At 34.9% G+C, this 9875-nt stretch overlaps 1 long non-coding RNA gene across 1 annotated transcript; it reads left to right on the plus strand.

Moving 5' to 3' along the window:
• Nucleotides 1-3665: 3665 nt before the first annotated feature.
• Nucleotides 3666-5087, plus strand: LOC117082594. Its single transcript, XR_004436699.1, has 2 exons — nt 3666-3770; nt 4873-5087. It is a non-coding gene; the product is annotated as an uncharacterized LOC117082594 (long non-coding RNA).
• Nucleotides 5088-9875: the final 4788 nt, after the last annotated feature.

The raw sequence follows: 9875 nt of genomic DNA on the forward strand, positions 1-9875 counted from the left end.
AAAATCCCCACAGAATATTATAGCACTGTAACTGTGGTGTGTAAGCTTCTCTTATCGTAAGGAGAAAGACTAAAGGAGGAAACAATAAAAAATACTAACTTTTCAAGACATAGACAATACAATCAGATACAAATGGAAAGAATAAAAAGTTAAAAAGCCGGGGCATAAAGTTAAGGCATAGAGTATTTATTAGTTTTAATTTTGCTTGTATGTTATGCAAATAGAGTTAAGTTGTTCCTAGCTTAAAATAGTGGGTTATAAGATAGTATTTTCAAGCCTCATGGTAACCTCAAACAAAAAAACACATAAAATGGATACACAAAAAAATAAAGATGATAAATCTAATTATATCACTAAAGAAAATCACCTTCAATAAGATAGGAAGGAAAAAAGGAAGAAAAAGAGAAGACCACAAAACAGCCAGGAAACAAATAACAAAATGTCAGTCCTTAGTCCTGACTTGTCATAGTAATATTGAATGGAAATGGACTAAACTGTCCAATCAACTGACACAGAGTGGCTGAATGGATTTAAAAAATAAGACTTATTGGTCTCTTGCCTATGAGAAACACACTTCACTTATAAAGACACATATAAACTGAAAGTAATAGGATCAAAAAGGTATTCCATAGCAATAGAAGCCAAAAAAGATAAGGAGTAGCTGTACTTATATTACACAAAATAGTTTTGAAGACAAACTATAAGAAGAGGAAAAGAAGGTCACTGCATAATGATAAAGGATTCAATCCACCAAGAGGATACAGCAACTTTAAATATATATGCACCCAATATTGTAGCACACAGATATATAAAACGAATATTATTGCAGTGAATCTTGACAGAGGTACTAAGCTAAGTAGTTTGTTGAGTAAGATAGATGCAGGAAACATTCTGTGGCAATATGCACAAAAAGTACTTATTTACTAGCCAGGGCTTTTTGTCAGGATAATGAGCCATCACATATCAGTGTAACAGTAGAAAAAATTATATAAATATATACACATAAGGGAGGAGCCCACCCCTCATATTGTCTTATGCCCAGTTTCTGCCTCCAAAGAAAGAAGAAGTAAAAACTAAAAGGCAGAAATGAAATCCACAGGCAGACAGCCCAGCACCGCACTCTGGGCCTGGTAGTTAAAGATCGACCCCTGACCTAATTGGTTCTGTTATCTTATAGATTATAGACGTTGTATAGAAATGCACTGTGAGAATCCCTATCTTGTTTTGTTCTGATCTAATTACTGGCTCACACAGCCCCCAGTCACTTGCTCAATTAATCACGACCCTCTCACGTGCACCCCCTTAGAGTTGTGAGCCCTTAAAAGGAACAGAAATTGGTTACTTGTGGATCTTGGCTCTTGATACTGAAGTCTTGCCGATGCCCCCGGCCAAATAAACCCCTTCCTTCTGTAACTCGGTGTCTGAGGAGTTTTGTCTGCTGCTCGTCCTGCTACACACACACACACACACATGTGAGTGTGTATACATATATGCAACTAGTTTTAATTGAAACAAATTAAGATATAGAATGTATATTTTATTCATCCCTCACTCTAATATTTTATGTATGTATACACATATATACACACACCCACCACACAGGCCTACATGCAAACACACATATTTAATGTTTAAAAAGTATCCACCACAATCATCCATTCAAATATTACTTTTCTTAGAAAATCCCACTTATCCTGGTTATTAAGAATTGACTTTCCTACTACTATTTTAAACAAGTATTTTTGTTTCTTGAAAGTCTCCTAAAAAGTTACTACAGATTCACAGAACTGAGAAGATTAAGGCATAAATTCAGTGCTCAATGGCCCAGAGAATGATTGAGCTACCCGGACGACTATGTAACTATGTCACTATCTCTGCCCACTTTTCTTAAGGAAATTATACGAGTTAGTATCCACATCTTATTCCCCTATTTAATCAAGGCAAAATTGACCGTGAGACCTTTTTATCCACATCAAAGTGCTGTTAACTCCTACATGTTAGGTACTCTAAGCAGGAAGTACATACCAGGAACAAATTCTAAGTCCTAACCCATGCCCAGATCCCTGCATTAAAACTCACTATTATGCAATAAATGTTTATACCCCCATCCAATTCAAATGTTAAAGCCCTAACCATTAATTTCATGGTATTTTGAGATGAGGTCTTTGGAAGATAATTAGGGTTAGATGAGATCATGAGAGTGAGGCCTTTATGATGGGATTACTGCCTTTACAATAAGACATATCAGAGAGGTTGTTTCCTCTCTTCCCAAGTGAGGAAACAGTGAAGAGGTAGCCATCTGCAATGCAGGAAGAGAGCCCTCACCAGGAACTCTATAGGCTGGCACCTTGATCTTGGACTTCTCAACCTCTAAAACTATAATAAATAAAATTTTCTTCTACTTAACTCAGACTATGATATTGTGGTATAGCAGCCAAAGAATATTAATATACTTTCAAAATGTTTTCATTCATTCTGTTCCTGTTATCTTTCTATGGATGATACAGATTCTTAACCTTGAGTGTTTTCTTAGAATTGACCTATGTTTTAGCAATGAGTCTTTTACATTTATTCTAAAATCTAAATTTGCTTCTTTGAACTTGTGACATAAGTAAAGCTTTTCATATTTAAATAAATTCTAATCCTAACTCTTCTCAACTAACAATCCCATTGTTACTCTGAATGTTAGTCCTTCTAGAACTATGTTTGACTCTTTCAGGACTCTGTTCAAGTTTTATGATTTTAATGAAGTCTTCCCAAACTACTTTTTTTCTACATTATATATTAAGACCCAAGTACCGCAAGTATATCATTATTGTTCAGGCTCCTGGGTGACCTCAGCCTTGAGTCTTTTTAGCCTCATCTTGGTTAGGGTTGACTCGCTTTGTCTCCAGAGCATCCTATCTCTTCAGAGGACTCCGAAAAGATGGCCCAGGGATGGTGCTTCTTCACTTGAAAATGCATGTTTCTGGTCCTCATGATCTCCTGCCTGTGTGGTATTTCTTCTTCTCATTTCTCACCATGTGTCATTTTTTAACATAGGCATCCAAATCTTTCTGTCTTACATTTATACCAGAAGACTATGAATTTAATTATCAAGGACTTGTGGTTTTTGTTTTCTGGTTCATTACTAGGTTATTCACAAATTACCATAAGCCTGGGAATGGTTGAATAAAATCAATACTTGGTATAATATTTTATCCCACTGGTATTTTTGTTTTCTAGATTTTTAGAGCATTTCTGTCTGCCACTAATTTGACAATTATATTTTGTCCTTTATTAGTTGCCTTTTTAAAAATTTGTCTTACTTTTCAAATTGTGAGTCAGAATCTTGAGAGAAGTAATTAGGGCCCACACTGTTTTGGATTCTTTTATAATCCTAGCATAATACCTGATACATAGAGCAGTTATTCGGTAAATTATTTTTGAGTGGAGTGTATTGAGATGGGAGAATTTGGCAGTCAAATTTGGCAGTAACAAATAAAGATTTATTACTATATAAGATTATATGGCAGTAATTTAGGAAACTAATACAATTGAGTCACTATTCTCAATGTTTTAGCAAGTTTGCTTCAGTTTACTTTCATCATTATTCAGTATTATTCAGAAACTTAAGAGAGATGTTGCCTTCCACTATAATGATACATTTTGTTTCCACAGAATTGAAGCCAAAATATGTGAAATGGATACTGGAGGGCCAGAGTTTATTCATCACAAGTTTGGGCCTAAATATCAGCATTTATTTTTCATATCACCTTCTCTAACTGAAGGTAATTATGACTAGATTTGTATAATATAAGGAATTATATCTAAAGCTGTTCTCCTTGAAGAAAATTTCATCTAAAGTTATGAAGAGTCCCTTTGGAGTAGACTCTCTTCATTTTGCTTTGAAAAGTCATAAAATATTATTGAACAAATAATTACATGGCATGAACACAGAAGCACATTTAATGTTCACTCTTTCCTGATATCTTGCTCCAGAATAGCCATTAAGAGTAAGAAAGACATGCTTTATAAAATGAATTCTACTTTGTAATGGACTTATATTTTCATAATTCTTGAAGAGCAAAGGTAATATTTTGTAAACAGTCCTTTAAAAAGTTAGTTTTGAATTTCAGATTATAATTTTGATTGTAATTTGATTTCAGATTATAATTTATTTAACATCAAATTATTGATAAATATTCAGATCTGATTTTCACCTCTGTTAACAAATGTATTAGTTTTGCACTACCAGACATGTATTTTCAAAGTATATCTACAGCTTTAGAAGCTAATTTAAATAATTCCTTTACATTTTACTGAATCCAAAGATTAGTTTCATGAAATGAACTCACTAATATGAAGTTAAAAAAATACTGGCTCAGCATATTCAGCTCATTTATGTCATCCAGAGGAAAACTGAAAAATGATATTAGGGGGAATATAGCAGTTCTGAGGTCTCTGTTCTTTCATAAAGGAATAATCCAATTTCCATAATCCTAGAATGTTAGCTTTTGATATCTAAACACCACACACACTTATTTTAGAAATAAAAAAATTAACATTTTAAGTGTATTAGCTTATTAGAATGAACATTAGTTTATCTTGTTCATAACAAGAGAAACTAAAAAAAGATTTAATGCAATTCTATATACATTATTGGCTGAAGTATAATTTAGGCTATTTCTATACATGTAGGAGCTGTCATACTAGGATCTGTGTTGGCTGTAGTTTCTGGCCATTTATATGTGAATTCCATGGCTGTGAGTAGATATAAAGCCTTTTAAAGTCTGAGGCATAAACCTTAGAATATTTCCAAATGGTCCAAGATTTTGCATCAAAACAATGGTCTGTGAAATATAATAAATCAAGTATTTGTTTCTTTATCAGTGACCTCCACTCGAAGTATTTAATACCTAAACCAAGAAGGCATGGTGTTCCCAGAAGAGCTTGGTGTCTCCAAATAGTGGAATCTGAAAGCCAATAGGCTCGTCCTCTTTCTGCTATTGGCTAGATGGTCAAAGAACATCTATTATTCTGCAATTTTCAGAGCAGGTGATCTTGTGGCTCTTATTTCTATCTGTGCTATTAAAACATTAAATGTATAACTTGATTTGTGTGCTGGCTCTATTGGTTACTTGTGTGTGACTCTAGAAAGTATTACTTAAATGTTAAAAATCATTTTCTTCCCTTGTTAAATCTGCATGATAAAAGTAGCATGTTTATGAGATTAAATTTTGGGTTCAAATCTCAAATCTGGCCATTACTTTGCAGCTCTGAAAAACATAGAGAATCCCAAAAAGTTGGTCACAAAAAGTGTTTGTACACTGTCAGATTCTGAGAATCTCTCTAGACTCTGATGCTGAGACAGAGACTGTTATACAAAACTGTACAATGATCTTGGAACAACTTCTTGTGTCTGATACAAGAAACTGCTCAAAAAAAGATGCAAACATGTCGAAACACACAGATGCTGAAGATATTTCTGTGAGTCAAATCTGAGGAAATTTAATCATCAAAGGCATCATGCTACTAAGGGATTATAACACATCAAATAAAACAGGAAAATAAATCTAGAGTAATATAAATTAATAAATGAATAAATTGGAAATTTTATAAAGACAAGATATTTACATAGTTTCACGTGAACTCCTCATAAAATATTTATTAATTACAAAGGAAAAACTTGTGACTTTTGAGTGGTAGTTTGGCAAATAACACCTTAACCTAGTGATTGAAATGATCACTACTACTGGGACAAATCTAAATAGCACACAACCAAATAGGATTCAAAGAGAATATAGCATAAATCCTGTGATATTCTTGCTAAAGAGGGAAAACCTGAATCATATGAAGAAATATTGGACAGATCTAAGTTGAGGAACATTTAATAAAACAATTAGCCTGTGAAGTTCAGATTCATTGGATCATAGAAGTTAAGGAATACTGAAGAATTGTTTGAAGTTGGAAGTGACTAAAGAAACTTGAAACTAAATGGAGCACATGATTCTGAATTAAATTATCTGGCTTTAAAAGACATTGAAAAATTTGGAATGAATTTTGAATCTTAGATAGTAACATGTCAATATATATTGCCTAACTTGATGGTTGTATTAAGGTTGACTAGTAGAATATAGCATTTTGTATAAAATATATAGAAAAGGATTTTTACTGATAGAGTATTAGGTATACAACATACTTTCAAATGATTCATAAATAGAATAGTGCTATATTTGCAATCTATTTTGTACATTTGAGAAGGTTTTAAAACAAAACTTCCAATTATTTTATTATGAACTTTAAAAAAAGTGTCTTCCCTTATAACCAATATATGCCTTTTATTTTTAAAAAAACCTTCAAATATATATATTTGAAAATCTCATTTATAGACATCATTTCTATATACTACATATTATATGTAAATATTATAAAAATATATATCATCTTATATATGCCAAGATAATTTTAGAGTATATAAAACACGATAGTCTCATTGTTTTAACATTGTTAGATAGAAAGAGGGATGTAAAAATTTATTTTTAAATGGTGGGAACCATATCTAGATATATCACAGTAAATTTCATATCACTTAAGACAAAGAGAACATTTTTAAAAGAAGTCAGAGGAAAAGATATCTTTTGATTAGGGATTAGATTAACACAGACCCCTAAACAGTAACACTGTAAGGAAGAGAAGAGAAACGATCCTAATTAGGTGTATCTTATAAAGGATGATAGAAAATATAGCCCAATCTAGCAAATTAAACTGTAAACCAGGTAGGTAAATCTGAAAATACAGTAACTGTATGAAAAAATATATATCTAATTGTTTTGTGATTTATATGGTTTGGTTCTGTGTCTTCACCCAAATATCATGTTGACTTTAATCCCCATTATTGGGGGAGAGACCTGGTGGTAGGTGATTGGAACATGGGGATGGATTTCCCCCTTGCTGTTCTCATAATAGTGAGTGAGTTCTCACAGGATCTGATTTTTTAAAACTGTGTAGCACTTTCTCCTTTTCTCTGTCTCTTTCCGGCCATGTGAAGATGTGCTTGCTTCCCCTTCACCTCATATCATGATTGCAAATTTCCTGAGCCCTCCCTACCCATGCCTCCTGTACAGCCTGTGGAACCATGAGTCAATTAAACCTTTTTTATTTATAAATTACCCAGTCTCCAGTAGTTCTTTATAGCGGGGTGAGAATGGACTAATACAAAAAATTGGTACCAAAAAAGTGTGGCATTACTATAAAGACACCTGAAAATATGGAAGCAACTTTAGAACCAGGTAATAGGCAGAGCTGGAACATTTTGTAGGGCTTAGTAGACACAAAGATGAAGGAAGATTTAGTAGAACTTCCTAGAAATTTGTATGTTTATGACCAAAATGCTGATAGTGATAAGGACAGTGAAGTCCAGGCTGATGAGGCTTCAGTTGGATATGAGGAACCTATTGGGAACTGGAGTAAAATTCACTCTTGCTATGCTTTTGCAAAGAGACTGGTGGCACTGTGGTCCTCTTCTAGGGATTTGTAGAACTTTGAACTTGAGAGAGATGATATAGGGTATCCGGCAGAAGAAATTTCTGAGCAGCAAAGCATTCAGCAATTAGCCTTGCTACTTCTAACAGCTTATACTCATATGCAATTGCAAAGAGATGGTCTAAAATTGAAACTTACATATAAAAGGGAAACAGGGCATAAAAGCTTGGAAAATGTGCAGCCTGATCATGTGGTGGAAAATAAAAACTCATTTTCTCGGGAGGAATTCGAGGCTGCAGAAATTTGCATATGTAAAGAGGGGCCAGATATTAGTAGCCCAGACAACGGGGAAAATACCTCCAGGCATTTCAGATACCTTTGTTTTAGCCCTTCCCATGACAGACCTGGAGACCTAGAAGATAAAATTTGCTTCATAGGCCAAGCCCAGGGCCTTGCTGCTCTGTGCAGCCTTGGGACATGGTGCCCTGCATCCCAGCCACTCCAGCTCCAGTGGTGGCTAAAAGAGGCCAAGGTACAGTTTGAGCTATTTCTTCAGAGGGAACAAACCCCAAGCCTTGACAGCTTCCACATGGTTTTGGGCCTATGGGTATGCAGAAGGCAAGAGTTGAGGCTTGGGTGCCTCTGGCTAGATTTCAAAAGATGTAAAAATGCCTGGATGTCTAGGCAGGAGTTTGTTGCAGGGGTAGAGCCCTCATGTAAAACTTCCTACTAGGGCTGTGCAAAGGGTAAATGTGGCAGTAAAGACCCCACACAGAGTCCCCACCAGGTCACTGCCTAGTGGAGCTATGAGAAGAGGGCCACCATTCTCCAGACCCCAGAATGGTAGACCCACTGACTGATTGCACTGTGTGCCTGGAAAAGCTGCAGGCACTCAACACCAGCCTGCAAGAGCAGCCATGCAGGCTGTATCCCACAGAGCCACAGGGGTGGGGATGCCCAAGGCCTTGGGAGCCCACCTCTTGCATCAGTCTGACCTGGACGTGAGACAAGGAGTCAAGGCAGATTATTTTCAAGCTTTAAGATTTCATGACTGCCTTGTTGGCTTTCAGAGTTGCATGGGGACTGTAGTCCCTTTGTTTTGACAAATTCATCCCTTTTGGAATGGGAGCATTTACCCAATGTCTTTCCCCCATTGTACCTTGAAAGTAACTAACTTGCCTTTGATTTTACAGGCTTGTATGTGGAAGGTACTTATCTTGTCTCAAATGAGACTTAGGACTTGGACTTTTTGAGTTAATGCCAGAATAAGTTAAGACTTTGGGGGATTATTGGGAAGGCATGATTGATTTTGAACGGTGAGAAGCCATGAGGTTTGGAAGGGGCCAAAGGCAGAATGATATGACTTGGCTTTGTGTCCCCATCCAGATCTCATGTCGAATTGCAATCCCCAGTGTTTGGGGAGGAACCTGGGGGAGGTGATTGAATCATGGGGGCAGATTTATTATTTGTTGTTCTCATGATAGTGAGTAAGTTATCATGAGATCTTGGTGTTTAGAAGTGTGTAACACTCCCCACTCTGCTGTGTCTCCTTCTGGCCATGTGAAGATGTGCTTGCTTCCCCTTTGCCATATGCCATGATTGTAGGTTTCCTGAGGCTTCCCCAGCAATGCCTCCTGTACAGCCTGTGGAACTGTGAGTCAATGAAACCTCTTTCTTTATAAATTACGCAGTCTCAGATAGTTTTTTTTCTAGCAGGGTGTGAATAGGTTAATACAGTGATAACAATTAATATAACAAAAATATAGGGGGCAAAATTGCAAAAAGTCACAATTTCAAGATTTAATTTACTCTTTCTTATATTTATGAATTATTTTTCTGAAGCATAAATTAATATAAATCAGGCTTTAAAATTCCATCAGTGAATAGGTCTTTTATTCTTGATTGTTAACTTAGAATCTGTTGTGTGCCTGGTACTGCTATATATTTGGTTTCAATTTTCTAAGACATAATTAATAAACTGTGTGTAATGTGAGATAGGAAGAAATAATGTTGTAGTTTCTTAGTTAACTTTTACTTTCTACTAATTATTTTACTACGTGTATCTTTTCTAAATTCTCTTGTATTCCTTTTAAATTTCAAGGCAATTTACATGTGTCATAACATCAACTTTTGCAAGTATTACCAAATGTGTACTTATTATTAAAGGTAAATTTTAAAAAATCATATTGAGGCATTTTTCTAGAGGCTTTAATATTATTGTAGGCCTTATATTGCATGAATTATAGAATTCTTAAAGCAATTTGATGGTAAAATGTATAACTTAAAACAAAAATAGACTGCATTTAATTTTTGTTCCCAAAAAGTATGCTAAATTAAACAGATTATATATATTCTGCAGATTGTTTTCTATTTGAAATATCATTTGATATGTTTGGAAAGGGGAAAGCATG

The sequence above is a fragment of the Trachypithecus francoisi genome, unplaced genomic scaffold (genome assembly GCF_009764315.1).
Source record: "Trachypithecus francoisi isolate TF-2019V2 unplaced genomic scaffold, Tfra_2.0 Lachesis_group9, whole genome shotgun sequence".
In the NCBI taxonomy this organism is placed as follows: domain Eukaryota; kingdom Metazoa; phylum Chordata; class Mammalia; order Primates; family Cercopithecidae; genus Trachypithecus; species Trachypithecus francoisi.